Here is a 16,588-nt window from a genome sequence, read left to right as displayed (position 1 = left end):
GTGAAATGGCATATTAATGACACCTGTTAAATTGTATGTAATGTGGTTGTGAGAAATATTAATAGGTGCTGTAGTTTAAAAATTGGCTTGCTACAAAATATACTGGTCAATTATACAGAGTTCTTTTACTTCAGATGACTAATTAAATGGCTCATGTGAATATATTTGTTTATGGAATGCATGTTGTACTCATTTGATCATATTGTGACCAAATATTAGTAAGTTATGGAATGCATATGATATTTATGTAATTGTTACTAAATAATGGAAATTTCTGACCTAGGCCACCGTAAACTTCTTATTGTCAGCCTAGCACAGTGAGTTACTGAATGTATTGAGAATGTTGATCTGAACTGGTAGTTCTACAAAGAAGTAAAAGAAAGAAAGAACTTGCATTTATATAGCGCCTTCCTCAACCTCACAACGTCCAAAAGCGCTTTACAGCCAATGAAGTACTTTTTGAAGTGTAGTCACTGTTGTAACGTAGGAAACGGGGCAGCCAATTTGTGCACAGCAAAGTCCGACAAACAGCAATGAGATAATGAGGAGATAATCTGTTTTAGTGATTTTGGTTGACGGAGAATTCCCCTGCTCTTCAAATAGTGCCATGGGATCTTTCACATCCACCTGAGAGGGCAGTCGGGGTCTCGGTGTAATGTCTCATCTAAAAGATGATGTGGCGATGCCGGTGATGGACTGGGGTTGACAATTGTAAACAATTTTACAACACCAAGTTATAGTCCAGCAATTTTATTTTAAATTCACAAGCTTTCGGAGGCTACCTCCTTCCTCAGGTGAACGATGTGAAGACGGTGCCTTCTGTAGTGCAGCGGAAGCTTCCTCTGTACTGCACTGAAGTGTCAGCCTGGATTATGTTCTCAATCCTCTAGAGTGGGACTTGAACCCACAACCTTCTAACTCAGGCGAGTGTTCTACCACTGAGCCGCAGCTGACAGCTGTTCTGATAGCCCTGCAGTTTAGATCTATTTATTCGAGGATCTTCTGAACTAAACATGTAATAATACGCCTTTTAGCTGTATCCATATATACTGTGGCCAAGTGCAATTTCTAACTTGGAAGAATCATGTAATTTGATGTGTAAATGACTGTTTGTTACAAGTTTAGGGTCATGCCTTCAATATTCTCTCCGATGCAGCTGTGCGAGTCACTCTTGTAAGTAGCCTGAGTGTCTTAAATTTGGGGATGTGCCCTTACTGCCCAATTTCTAGCTATACAATACCATAATCCAGGGTGTATCAATAGTACCCCTTGTGATTTGAACTGGATTTTCTCGTCTTTCACAGATGCACCCACGTGCACCTCTCCAATCTCTTTGAAGACAAACCAAAAAAAATTTGATAAGAGGAGGCCAGACACAAATTGTTAAGCTGCCTTTTTCACAGCAATTGAACATCCCAAGGAACAGTTATGAATGGACTCACTTAATTAAATCTTAAATTTGTGGTATTTAAAGACTTGTTTCCATTTTGTTGGAGAAAATGTAGATTTTATAAGTCTTGGGAGGGTCACATCCCAAATTAGTAGTTGGGAGGTCAATAGGTGAGTGGGTGGTGAAGGATAAAGCCTCCCAATGAAGATTAGAGCCTGTTAATGAAGGATGGATTCTGCAGTTTGCAAGGATTGAACAGGGAGACTGTGGGATTAGTAAAAGGGGAAAAGAGTAATAAAGATTTTTTTTTAAAAAGATGAATAGTGAAAGGTTTAAGAAAAAGAAAGAGATAGAGAAATAAAACTGGGGAGAAAAGAAAAAACAGGCAAAATAAAAAGCTGAAACAAGAAAATTAGGAAAAGAAAGGACAAGCAAAACAGGAAAATTAGATATCAAGAGAGTGCAGATAGGAGAAAGCCTCAATATGGGTTGTCGCTAGTTCAGCTTGTTCTTTTGTACTGTAATAGTAACCCTTTGAGGGCTGCATTAACATTTCTGCAAAAAGATTTCACAAGGGAAATTACACACTTTTAAAATAATCAGAAAGAATGCAGTTAATACATGTAGCTCAATTCTATGCGCTTGCAAATTTGCTTTGTAATGTTTGGCAGAAAGTATTTATATGGTGATACAAATGTGCTTATGTTTTAAATCCGGCACAGTACTTAAATGTGCTGCAGTACCTAAAGGGATAATGTAGTTTTCTGGTCCTTCTTATTTAAAATCGTAGAAATTATACGGAAGCTGACATGCATGAATAATTAGGGGTCTTAAAAAAAAATGTTGCAGGTTTCTGTCTAGCAGATCATTCTTTCAAAAAACCAGCTCAATCAATATGAGGATATTATAAAATAAAATCACATGATCAGTATGTCAGTGTGAGAGTCATGCGGCATGTCGTGGCTGCGGTAAGCTAAAATGAATATGTCATCAATGCAGCAAAGCACCTGCATGCTTGTTCTAAACAATATTTCAAAGTTCAAGACTATTCTTTCTTCTCAATGTTCCTTTTAATAATTGTTCCCTATATAGCTGACAATTGAGCAGTAACATTCACATTTGCAGTTTAACACCTGCCACAATATTTTCTTGAGAATTATTGCACAATAGACACTAGTTCAAAAAAAATTGTACATATCCTATTGCCATTGCATTTTTGTGATACCATGTTTCAAGCCCTTAATACATATTTAAATTGAAAAAAGGATCAGTCTTTTTCTATCAGGATACCACTTCTTTTCAGCATTTTCAGAATGAAATCTTGTTTTTTTTTGGAAGCAGTCACTGGTGTGTATAAAGTTAGAGAGAAGCTTGTTTCAGCATGAAGAATACTGTGCTGGAAGGAGACACGAATTAGACAAGGGTGTACCATGTCATCAGTTGAACACTAGAAGCATCAACCTCTGTCCAACTGGATGCCAAAGCATACATTTTATTAGAGTACTTCTTGTGGGTCATTGTATGGCCATATTTCCTCATGACCTTTTTTAAAACCACTTCAGCCAGAGCTAGTGTGTTCCTCTTAGCAACAAAATAAAGAGAAAGTGATGGATGATGCTGCTAATGTGATGTTGTTTAGCCCAAGGCTTTTATCTATAGAACGCTGTTGAATTAAATGGTGAAGTGTTGCTACCAGTTTATGCTGGCCAAAGTTCATGAATCAATCTTGCAATTGGGAACTATGGAGTAAGAATGAGTCAAAGAATAAAGTTGTTTATATGTGAATATTTTGTACTTCAGAAATTGCCATCTCAGTAAACCTTTATTTCAATCCATGATCTTTCCTCTTGGGGGCAACTGACATATTAGGTCAGGAAGACAATAGACCCGATTTCGCTATGAGCGGCGAATGAAGCGTTCGTTAGACTTGCACTTGCACATAGAGTTTCTATGGGGTTTTGCATGACAAGGTGCAAACATCCAAACAGTGCAGTGCCCTCTACAGGGCATCTGGGACTAGTGTGAACATGGCAAGCAACTGTGTATCAAATTGTTAATGCGCGGCACAGAGTCTGAACCAGGAAGTGTAAGTTAGAATCGTAAATTCAATGTCAAATCAGGTACAGAAAGCGAAATAAAGAGAGGGTAAGAAGGATTGAATTACGAGAGAGGTAAAAGAGACAAAAAAAGTTTGAAAAAAATTATTTAAATTTAAAAAAAATTCTCCAACAATAATTAAAAGCTGAAGGAATGAAGCTCCACACTTAAATTAAAAGTTAATTTTCAGTGCCAGAGAGGTTGTTTGGCAGTAATTAAGACTTACCACGCCATTAAAAGGGTACTTAGACTGGAATGGATAAGTCCTAACTTTTTGTGGCGAGTTTAGTCCGTATCTATGAGGTCAGTACAGGAACTCACGCTGTTCAATACATTTGAATGGGAAGCCAGGCGACGAGATGACGTTTTGCGCAGTTTACGGAGGGGCAGCGCATCTTGGACAGCAACTTCTGGATTTTCGCGTTTAACAGCGTATGTGCGCTCGCCGGAAGTTGCAGTCCGATTTGCTCATAAATAATGGTTAACGCTGTTGGCTTCACCATTATTTTGACACCAAAATCCGGCCCATTAGCACAGTTGACATCAACCATAGCCTCTGTTAGCGAGCACCCCTCTTGACCTTGAGCATTTTTACTTTAAAATTACATTTGCAAAACAATGAAACCATTTTCTAATGTTTTATCTTGCTTTGTGAATTATTTTTAAAACCTTTATGCTTCTTTATTTCCTTTTGCAAGAATTTTTGGCTTCATGATCTAAGAAGCCTTTTATCCTTCTCAGATCCACCCCAAGTACTCTGCATTTCCCTCCTCTCTCTGGAATGACCTAAATCCTCTACATTATAACAGTGACTACACTTCAAAAAGTACTTCTTTGGCTGTAAAGCACTTTGGGACGTCCTGAGGTCGTGAAAGGTGCTATATAAATGCAAGATTGACGTTTCTTTAAATAGGAAGTTCAGATTCTAATTTCTCTAATATGCTCAAATTTAATGGAAAAAATATTACATTCTCTCTTTGTAACAGTTATATGCCATGTTCCTTGCCATACATCCAAAAATGTTTAAAGGAGGCAATCTTTCTGAACAAGTATTTGGCAGAGCTTTTCTGTTTCTGTGAAAATACATGGCACAGTGATGTAATTATGTTGAACTGCTTCATAGCTTCACTTACACAAGCTGTTATTCTGCGAAAAATGATGGATGAATCTTTTTACTCTTAACAACAACTACAACTTGCAATTAAATAGCACCTTTAACGTAGAAAAATGTCCCAAAACGCATCACAAAAGCGTAATCAGACAAAAATGGACACCGAGCCAAAGAAGGACATATTAGGAGGGGTGATCAAAGAGGTGGATTTAAAGAGAAGGAAGAGAAGCTATTAGTAGAGATGCTGTGGCGATGAACAGATAGTTAAGGGTGGGAACAAGTGAGGGCAATTCCACTGAGATGGGCAACGGATGAGAGACATTGGCAGAGGATGGTGTGGTCAACTGTATCAAAATTTGCGCAGAGGTTGAGGGGGGCTAGTGCACCATATTCATGGTCACAAAGGATGTCCTTTGCAACTTGGATTAGTGCTGTTTTGGTGCTTTAGCAGGGGTAGAACTCTGATTGCAAACATTCAAGCATGGAGTTGTGAGAAAGAAGAGCACAGATTAGAGAGGTTGATAACAGGTAGTACATAACCAATACTGCCACATCACATGGGCCAATTTTACAGTGGCGAATCATTTTATATATTGACCAATCAACCAACCAACACTAAACCTGACAGATTCTTCCTAGTAATAACTTGGCTCATCTACACAATAAACATTCCTACACATTGCTGTGTTCTATTCATTATTACCTCATTAAAATCAGTAATGAAGATAAGAAAGTTTATCCAGGGCTAATCCCTATTGCACTCCACTAGTTGATGAACTCCAAACAAAAATGGTCCATTTAATACCACCGTCTGATTTGTATTCTGTAATCTACAGTCCAATTTGTCACATGTTCCCCAAATCCACAATGTCTTATCGTCTCGACAGGTGTCTTTGAAGAACATTATTAGTTCATTTTAGAAATTCAGAATGTTGGAGATAACACTTGAAACCGCTTCAGGTTTGATTGAACCCATCTGTCTAAAATGACAACACTAATGCATTAATGTTAGTTTATTCCCGCAACTCAGACATGTCATCAGGAAGTGGTCTGTGCAATCTGAGGATGTTGACAGAGGTTCATCCAATCCTTGGTAGTCAAGTTTGTGTTTTATTAATCCTTGGTGGTTTCTTGATAGCTGTTTGTTCAAGCCCTCTGATTGTTTTGAGCAGCTCATGGGAAAAGGTGGTGGTAGATGATGCTTTCCCATTTCCTGGCACTCTGGTGTTGAGCATATATGGCCTTATACGCAAGTGACAGAGTATGGATTAACCTTCTGTGGCTTAGTTTTCAGTGCATGTTCATCTTCTTTCACTGGCTAGGCAGTCCATTGGTGAAAGTGGTATATAGAAATGTTTTTATATATTTGTCACAGAGAAATACCTTCTTTTGACAGGAAATTTGATTGCTTCTCCATAGAACATCCAACATTTTTGTACTTTGAGATGATATCTCACCCTAATTCCACTCATCTGCTTTTCCACTGTCCAATTCAAATTCACTCTACATGCCCCACCAACCTGTTTGACATGCAGCCCATTTCTTTTTCTGAGATCCCTGCTCCCATCCATTCTTTTGGTGGTTAATTCTTTCTTTTTCCAAGCTATCAATTTACCTTGGTCTCATTATAGTTTAATAGTTTCCATACCCACTTAAGCAGCAAGATATCGAGCCAAGTCTGCAGTGAACATGGTTTCCTGATCTTGAAAGAAAATGTAACCAGCTGTCTTCCAAGATTGAGAAGCTCCACCCTTGCAGCACTTTGTAATTGATCTTGGTGATATACTATATTAAGGCAACAGGAAGAAGGTATCATTGGAAGGGACTCACCATTGGCAGAACAAATGAGTGGGAGTGAGGAACTTTCTTAACTCAGGTGTCAGGCTTCACATCTTTCACTAAGTGCTATGAGAAAGATTACTTAAAATCCACATATCTTAATATTCTGCAGTGAACTTCAATGTTCCTCTCCACTTAGTGTGTATTGTTTGAGCGAGAGGCAGAGATAATGGCAAGAAATAAGATGTGCAGTCTTAACTGTTGTTTTATGAAATTAATATCAAAATCAAGTATAGGAAAGAGCATTAATATTAAGGTTTGGGATATTTTTCAAGGCGAGGAGTTGGTTCCGTTGGGTATAGTTTTACAGTGAAGGTCTTCATGTCGGGTTACATCGAGTCTACAGCACAGAAGCAGGCCATTCGGCCCAACTAGTCTATGCTGGCATTTATGCTGCTCACAAGCCTCCTCCTTCCCTACTTTATCTAACCCTATTAGCATACTCTTCTATTCCTTTCTCCCTCATGTGCTTATCTAGTTTCCCTATAAATGCATCTGTGCTATTTGCCTTAACTACTCCCGGTGGTAGCCCATTCCACATTCTTACCATTCTCTGGGTAAAGATGTTTCTCCTGAATTCTCTATTGGATTTATTAGTGACTGCCTTATGTTTATGTCCTCCAATTTTGGACTCCCCCACAAGTGGAAACATTTCTACATCTACCCTATCAAACACTTTCATTATATTAAAGACCTCTATCAGGTCACCCCTCAGCCTTCTCTTTTCCAGAGAAAAGAGCCCCAGTCTGTGTTCAGCCTTTCCTGATAAGTATATTCTCTCAGTTCAGGTATCATCCTTGTAAATCTTATTTGCACTTTCTCCAATGCCTCTATATCCTTTTTATAATATGGAGACAAGAACTGTGCACAGTACTCCAAGTGTGGTCATAGAATCATAGAATCATAGAATCATAGAAGTTACAACATGGAAACAGGCCCTTCGGCCCAACATGTCCATGTCGCCCAGTTTATACCACTAAGCTAGTCCCAATTTCCTGCACTTGGCCCATATCCCTCTATACCCATCTTACCCATGTAACTGTCCAAATGCTTTTTAAAAGACAAAATTGTACCCGCCTCTACTACTGCCTCTGGCAGCTCGTTCCAGACACTCACCACCCTTTGAGTGAAAAAATTGCCCCTCTGGACCCTTTTGTATCTCTCCCCTCTCACCTTAAATCTATGCCCCCTCGTTATAGACTCCCCTACCTTTGGGAAAAGATTTTGACTATCGACCTTATCTATGCCCCTCATTATTTTATAGACTTCTATAAGATCACCCCTTAACCTCCTACTCTCCAGGGAAAAAAGTCCCAGTCTGTCTAACCTCTCCCTGTAAGTCAAACCATCAAGTCCCAGTAGCATCCTAGTAAATCTTTTCTGCACTCTTTCTAGTTTAATAATATCCTTTCTATAATAGGGTGACCAGAACTGTACACAGTACTCCAAGTGTGGCCTCACCAATGCCCTGTACAACTTCAACAAGACATCCCAACTCCTGCATTCAATGTTCTGACCAATGAAACCAAGCATGCCGAATGCCTTCTTCACCACCCTATCCACCTGTGACTCCACTTTCAAGGAGCTATGAATCTGTACTCCCAGATCTCTTTGTTCTATAACTCTCCCCAACGCCCTACCATTAACGGAGTAGGTCCTGGCCCGATTCGATCTACCAAAATGCATCACCTCACATTTATCTAAATTAAACTCCATCTGCCATTCATCGGCCCACTGGCCCAATTGATCAAGATCCCGTTGCAATCCCAGATAACCTTCTTCACTGTCCACAATGCCACCAATCTTGGTGTCATCTGCAAACTTACTAACCATGCCTCCTAAATTCTCATCCAAATCATTAATATAAATAACAAATAACAGCGGACCCAGCACCGATCCCTGAGGCACACCGCTGGACACAGGCATCCAGTTTGAAAAACAACCCTCTACAACCACCCTCTGTCTTCTGTCGTCAAGCCAATTTTGTATCCAATTGGCTACCTCACCTTGGATCCCATGAGATTTAACCTTATGTAACAACCTACCATGCGGTACCTTGTCAAATGCTTTGCTGAAGTCCATGTAGACCACGTCTACTGCACAGCCCTCATCTATCTTCTTGGTTACCCCTTCAAAAAACTCAATCAAATTCGTGAGACATGATTTTCCTCTCACAAAACCATGCTGACTGTTCCTAATTAGTCCCTGCCTCTCCAAATGCCTGTAGATCCTGTCCCTCAGAATACCCTCTAACAACTTACCCACTACAGATGTCAGGCTCACTGGTCTGTAGTTCCCAGGCTTTTCCCTGCCGCCCTTCTTAAACAAAGGCACAACATTTGCTACCCTCCAATCTTCAGGCACCTCACCTGTAGCGGTGGATGATTCAAATATCTCTGCTAGGGGACCCGCAATTTCCTCCCTAACCTCCCATAACGTCCTGGGATACATTTCATCAGGTCCCGGAGATTTATCTACCTTGATGCGCGTTAAGACTTCCAGCACCTCCCTCTCTGTAATATGTACACTCCTCAAGACATCACTATTTATTTCCCCAAGTTCCCTAACATCCATGCCTTTCTCAACCGTAAATACCGATGTGAAATATTCATTCAGGATCTCACCCATTTCTTGTGGTTCCGCACATAGATGACCTTGTTGATCCTTAAGAGGCCCTACTCTCTCCCTAGTTACCCTTTTGCCCTTTATGTATTTGTAGAAGCTCTTTGGATTCACCTTTGCCTGATCTGCCAAAGCAATCTCATATCCCCTTTTTGCCCTCCTGATTTCTCTCTTAACTCTACTCCGGCAATCTCTATACTCTTCAAGGGATCCACTTGATCCCAGCTGCCTATGCATGTCATATGCCTCCTTCTTCTTTTTGACTAGTGCCTCAATCTCCCGAGTCATCCAAGGTTCCCTACTTCTACCAGCCTTGCCCTTCACTTTATAAGGAATGTGCTTACCCTGAACCCTGGTTAACACACTTTTGAAAGCCTCCCACTTACCAGACGTCCCTTTGCCTGCCAACAGACTCTCCCAATCAACGTCTAACCAAGGTCCAACATAAATTTAACAAGACGCCTCTGCTTTTTAATTCTATCCCTCTAGAAATGAACCCCAGTACTTGGTTTGCCTTTTTTTTTGGCCTTATTAACCTGCGTCACTACTTTTAGTGATTTATGTATCTGTACCACGAGATCCCTTTGCTCCTCTACCCCATTTAGACTCTTATTATCCAAGCAGTATGTGACCTCCTTATTCTTCCTACCAAAATGCACCACCTCACACCTATGTTGAAATTCATTTGCCACTTAGATGCCCATTCTGCAAGTTTATTATTGTCTTCTTGCATTTTAACGCATTCTTCCTTTGTATTAACTACACCCCCCAATTTGGTGTTGTCGGCAAATTTTGAAATTGTACTTCTGAGTCCAAATCGTTAATGTAAATTGTGAACAACAGTGGTCCCAGCACTGACCCTGTGGAATACCTCTTCCCACCTTTTGCCAGTCTGAGTAGCTACCCTTAACCCCTACTCTTATCATTTCTGTTTTGTAGCCAGCTTGCTATCCATTCTGCTACTTGTCCCCTGACTCCACATGCTCTGACCTTAGTGATGAGTCTACAATGTGGTACCTTACCGAAAGCCTTTTGAAAATCCAAATATATTACATCTATTGCATTACCCTTGTCTACTCTTTCAGTTACTTTTTCAAAGAATTCAATAAGGTTGGTCAAGCGTGACTTTCTCTTCTGAAATCCGTGCTGACCACTCTTTATTATATTTTCATTTTCTAGATGTTTTTCTATTACACCTTTGAATAAAGATTCCATTATCTTTCCTACCACCAACATTACGCTAACTGGTCTATAGTTCCCTGGACTTGTTCATAAAATATTTATGTCTGTGCATAGTTTATGCAGCTATGCATGGTGAAATGTATTTCAAAGAAACAACATGGTATTTTGCACATTAAATGTGCAATAGGTCCAGTAGATAAACAGCCAAGTGTTAAGTATATGTAGGCAGTGAACGTTCACCAGCAGTGAATAGTTTTACATTTTTCGAGTTTGAATACCCTGAAGATGCTCTTAATTTAACTGTCATGCAACATCATAAGTGAATGCTTCATGCAATATTTAGGAGAGTAGCTTTTTTTGCTGACTCCCAAGGTAAAACTTCGATAAAAGCATTAGGATCTTAAAAGAAGCTGAAACTACTAGGATATGGGAGAAATATAAAAAGGTTGAAAATTGGATTTTTCCTTCAGGTCGAATGTAGAGAAGTGTGAACTAGATGTGGACCTTGTAGGATATATGTGAGGGAGACAAAAAGTCTAAGATGCAGATTAAACTAAGTAGGCAAAATAACAGGGTACTCTCGAGCATAAAGGAATTGGAAGAGGTAACAATGGCCATAAAACAGACAGAGGGGGAGATGATGAGCACTAGGAGTGATTCTATCTGTATAAGAATAACTGAAAGGAAAGCAAATATGGGACAGATATGGTGGTATGAAGTGAGCAATGGAACAGGAGATCTGTGAAAATAATGTGGTACATAAATTGTCAGATTGACGGTTCCTGCTGCTTTTTGGTGAAAAGCATCAGAAAAGTGATCACTAATGAAGTAAGATGGGTGAGTGATGGGTGAGCTTACTCACAGTCCTTTTCCCAAGGTGTTGTTTGATTCTTTATATGTGGTTCAGTAAATTATGTTGTTGAAATCGCATGGCAACTTCATGGTGATGTAGAAAAAGTTTCTGTTCGTCCCTGGAATAGGAAACTGCATGGAAAACAGTTCTATTGCATAGAGTGATACCTCTTCAAAAATAATGATGTGGAGATGCCGGTGATGGACTGGGGTGGACAAATGTAAGGAATCTTACAACACCAGGTTATAGTTCAACAAATTTATTTTAAAATCACAAGCTTTCGGGGATTATCCCCTTCACCTGACGAAGGGGATAATCTCCGAAAGCTTGTGAATTTAAAATAAATTTGTTGGACTATAACCTGGTGTTGTAAGATTCCTTACATTTCTTCAAAAATAAGGCATTTCTTGCACTTACCTAAGTTAGTTGAGGAAATCTTATGGTCTTGAGCAGAATTTGTAACTTTGATCTGTTTGGCAGTATTTTGTAATATGGTCCATCTTTAGTATAAAACCGTGTAATACAGCTTTAAGTCAATACTTCGCCATGTCGAAAGAGGGAAACTAATGGTATCATCCTGATCTTTAAAAATCTTGTCTGTGCTGATGTGTTACAGTGTGTGTGTGTGTGTGTGTGTGTGTGTGTAAGAATTTTGAAGAAAGTGGTTGAAATGTGCATGCATATTTTCAATAAAGGGGAATTATATATTGAATTGTCACATAGTTCTAAATGGTTTAAAAATGACTGCCTGAATTACAAGGAGAAGTGGATCAACTGAAGACCTACAAGACAATCAGAAGTTGCTTCAGGCAGGAATAATGAGTATATCCGCAGAAAGCAGTGCTGTGTAGATTTTTAAACAATACACAGGAATGGATACCTGGGCAGACAAGGGAAAGACAAGTAGTATAGAGATTAATATAAATAGGAGGAGGAAAAGGTAGTGATACAAATGGGTTTTTGAGCTCAAATGGTGCATGTGATGAAAACTCAGGTTATAACTTACAGAATGTGGCTAGTGACTTGCACAGGAATGGTCCTTATAAGGATGCATATTATTCTTTAAGAGGAAGCGATGTGGAAGCGTGGCCATAGGCTAATGTGTCAAATGATTTGTTATCACTCAAAAATGGGTGTTGTTACTGTCTCTGGAACATCTTATGCAAAATTGAGATATTCTGGCAGCAAATTAAATTACGTGCCGTAAATGTAGAAAATCATGGCTGTTGTGCTGTGCCAGATTACTTGACTTTGATGAAATACTGTATTGTAGAAGGGAATTGACATTATACATAATTGAAAAACTTTCTTGGTTAAAAGGAACTTGCAGAGGGGAAAAATGATCTGCACATAACCACATAGGCAGCTTAGCTTTTGGTGCAGACTGCAAAATTGTAATTGTGATTCATTTAAGCTAAGTTAGAAAAAAAAACAAAGTGCTGGAAATACAAAGCAGGTACATCAGCATCTGAAATTAGAAAGACAGATTCATGTTGGATAGAGTTTAAGGTGGAGAAAATAGAACATGGTCTATGGGCTTGATGAGGCAAATAGGCTTTTGATACTTTGCTGGTCTATTTCCCATGGCATTGCACACAGGGAGTCAAGACCAAATGCAGTCTTCAAGTCAAGCAGAGTTAGAGGGAGGGGGCATAAATGGACCCAGGTGGAGGAAGTAAGAGGAAGATGATGATGGGGGGAGGCAGAAGGGTGGGAAAGGGAACTGGGGGAAGATGGACATAAGAGAGACAGGGAGGAACAATGGAGGGGGATGGGTAATGAGAGAGCAAAAACAGGGCAACCACCTCAGCAGGGTTGGGGGGTTGGCCAGTGAACACTGTCTGCAAAGGGAGATTGTAGTGCGCTGTCCTTATTTATGACCAGCCTTGATTTTGGTTTTGGTGTTGGGGTGGGGGCAGGATTAGGTGCCCTTCCCTTCTCCCAGCATTTTCTTGTTAAATGGAGGTAGTCGGGTGGGGTAGTGAGATGCTTTTCCCTTCAGTATCATAGATTCCTCACAGCAGGGGTTGGAGTGCTGTTGTTACTTGACTGGAATGTTCCACAGCAGATGTGAAGCTCAGGATTGAAATGCCCAAGCATGAGCACAGTGGCACGAGGTCTGTTGGTCATAACTGGTTGTACAAGTACTATAATGATTTCAGCCAAAGGACCCTAGAGTTTTCAGTGAAATGTGTGCTGAATTTAATATAAAATTAATCGATCTCCTCTAGGGTCTTGTATCACTCAGTTTAATGTTTCAATGCCTTTTAAAATGGAATGTGTACAAACAGAAGTTAGCAAAATATTGACTACAAAAGCAGAGTTAAATATTTGCAACAAGTGAGATTATAAATTTGTACGCCTGCTATGTGCAAATCAACACATTTATTTAAAAAATACATTTTCCATGCACTATTGCCACTACATTTCGTATTTTGCTATAGATAAGAGAACTGCTGTCAATTTGCTGTACAGAAGATGGTATTGATGAATTACTTTGTGCTCCAGAAGAGTTACTAATAAATTGATTTGTGATCATTATAGTGGTGGGCAGTGACAGCTGTTTTGCAAGAGCATTTTTACTAACGGATTTCAGAATAAATCATTCATGTTTCTATCCAGCGTACATGTCAAAAGACGATTATTTAATTGTTGTCTTAAATGTTGATTACATCAAAGTAACTGATATCTTCATACTTCAGATGGCTTGTTGGGATTAACATCAGAAGTTTATGTGTAACCTTAAGACTGTTCATATTGTTTTTTCTTGTGCCCCTTTTTAAAAGTGTTTTCTTCCTTTCTGCTTTCTTGGGTCTTCCTGTTCAACACAGAATTGCTAGGTAGGTACCCTGTTTCAGGCTTCTGCCAATACCACCTTGACGGCAGCTGCAAAGAGAGGTGTGAGCACAAAACAGGCAACTCCTTCCCAATTTCTTCACTGCCCCATTTCCTCAGTTCCCTGCTGGAAAACATCTAACTTCCACATGACACTTCTCTGTAATTGTGCAGTATAATTGGTATTCAGTTGATAACTCACCATATGAGATCTCATAGGTGAACCTGCATCCTATCATTCTGTGGCACACTTTGAGCAACTGGGTTGGCCCTTATATCAGCACATTCATCTTATAACAGCATTCATCTTATAATACAAGACACTCGTGCATTGATCTACATGAAAAGAACATCTGTCTATATCATTTTACTAAATATAGACATTAACGAGCATAGTTTCCCCACAAAATATTTCATCCATTTAAATATTTTATGTGCTACTTAATGAAATGTACAGTTAAATGGAGGATGATCAGCACAAATAAGACACTACCACGTAGCACCGATTGAGGGGTTCAAATGATGTCACAAAACAATGAACGTGAAACTTGAGGGGCAAAATTTCCTGGTGTAACTGGCAAGTTATGCCAAAATTGCTGCCAGTTCTTAAATCACCTTTGGCAAGATTGGTGTATGCCGAAGTTTCCTGTGTACCTAATTTGACTACGCCGGAACATAAGATTCAGCATAAAAAATCATGTGATTTAAACATAACCAGTGGGACCCCAGGGAGCTCAGGCGGAGCCCTATAAATGGGAGGCGGTGAGAAACAGCTTTCATCAGAAAGAGGCTGTGGAGTTCAGTGGCAGACAGCTTACCCTCTTGAATTTATTTTTAATTAACTTGTCCAATAAGTTTTCAGTGTCTCAACAGCATTTACCCTCTCACAGAGGACCACCGAAATTGATATAAAAACTGTCAGGAAGAGGGCCTGCAATTTTGCTGACGGTGACTTCCGGGCCCTCCTCGATGAAACAAAGGAAAAGTGGGACCAACTCTTGGGCTCTTCGAAACCGAAACTGGAACATGCCGTCAGCCATGGGGCATGGAGAGAGGTGGCAGAGGCGCCAAGTGCCTCATCCATGACACCCCTAGCATGGCAGAGCCATGCCTAAAGAAATTTAATGACCTTACAAGAGCTGGGAAGGTAAGATACTCACTATGCGCTCCCTTTTTTCCACGCCCATCCTGCGCACCACTACTCTTGAGATTCTCAAAGTGGCACTCCCACGACTGTCACTTCAGACTGAAGTTATTTTAAGGGAAATTCTACCTTCCAATACTGTAGGATCTGAGCCGACACAATTCTCTGATTAATAACCTATTAGCTATACCAACTGAAATGTTAAACCAATTTGACCCCCGTGCACCTTCAGCTGTTGCACATATCTCCTGCAATGACACAATGCACACTGTGATAGACTGGAAGCCTAATGTTCCTTCCATTTTGTCTTTGCAGGACAAAATGCCACACAATGCCAGAGACGGACAAAGACGAGTGGTGGGATCGCCATGTTAGGAGCTCTTGCACCCCCCATGAGCAGAAGGTTGTCCAGCTCTTGGGCTGCAGCACCACTGTAACCATGGCAGAGGTGGATGGTGAAAGTCCACAGCGAGGTGAATGCCTGAGCCCCTGTTATCTCTCCATGCTCTACAACTGGGGCCAAGCCTCCCTGCCCCTGCATGAAGACTGCATCCCAAGAGGCATACGCGCAACCACTCTAACCTTTTGCATTTTCTTCCCACAGCTTGACTGAGGAAAACCACCATGGTGGAGGAGCAGCAGGAGGTCGAGGAAAAGGCAGAGGGGGGAGATGCAGCAGTTTCCAGAGGAGTAGGAGGAAGTGGACCCAGGCCTTCTTATCCACCTTTTCCCCACTGAGCTGGCAGATGAAAAGCTGATGGAAGGCCAGAGGTCCACTCTTCCTTTCTTGGCTGGGAGTGCACTCTCCTTGCCATCTTCAGACCCCTCTAAAATAGCAGCAGAGTCACCAGGGCTCACCTATACCAGGCACCAAGATGTAGACAGGCCCCCAGGACAAGCCTGCAGCAGGAGGCCAGATAAGCTCACCAGCTCAGCCTTTAACTTACGAAGACCAGGACAACTCGGAAGGCGTGGCAGAACCTCTCCAGAGCGACCAGCTAGAAGACAGACCGCCACGGACTGATGAGACATGGGACTGATTTGATGGGTGCGCACCTTAAGAGCTGCATGCTGATGGAACATCGGAGGTCCTTAAGAACTCTGGGAATCAACTGCAATCTGAAGCTACTCGTGGGTTTGGCTCCTGAGTCCACAACACTGTTAAGCATCAACATTGCACAGGCAATGTTAGAGCTGCATGAACCAATTTAACAGGTGATGGATCCATTATGACACGCAGCAGGCCCCCAGGCAGGGGACAGAGAGGAAGCAGTCGGGGCATCCACATTGATGGAAGCTCAGGCTGCATTTCTTGAGACTTTGGGTGACAGATTGGAGGGCACTTTGAATCGTGGCTTCCAGCCTCTCACCAAAGGGGTACTGAGGCCATGCAGCATTTGGTGGATGCTATGATACCAGCCATCCAGCTGATGACTGGGGTCGCAGATCTAGACAGAAGTGGAAGGGCAGCAGGTGCAGCCCAAGTATCTGCTGCTGCCGCCTCTCCATGCAGCA

The 16,588-nt window shown here is 40.9% G+C and overlaps 1 protein-coding gene across 3 annotated transcripts in view; it reads left to right on the top strand.

Annotated features, from left to right (window-relative positions):
• The window catches only part of phkb (phosphorylase kinase, beta), a 258,511-nt gene that overhangs the window by 145,710 nt on the left and 96,213 nt on the right, over positions 1–16,588 (top strand). The gene's annotated exons all lie outside the window — the stretch shown is intronic.

The sequence above is a fragment of the Heptranchias perlo genome, chromosome 16, assembly GCF_035084215.1.
Source record: "Heptranchias perlo isolate sHepPer1 chromosome 16, sHepPer1.hap1, whole genome shotgun sequence".
In the NCBI taxonomy this organism is placed as follows: domain Eukaryota; kingdom Metazoa; phylum Chordata; class Chondrichthyes; order Hexanchiformes; family Hexanchidae; genus Heptranchias; species Heptranchias perlo.
The sequence above is the reverse complement of the archived record's forward strand: the minus strand, read 5'-3'. Positions and strand labels throughout refer to the sequence as shown.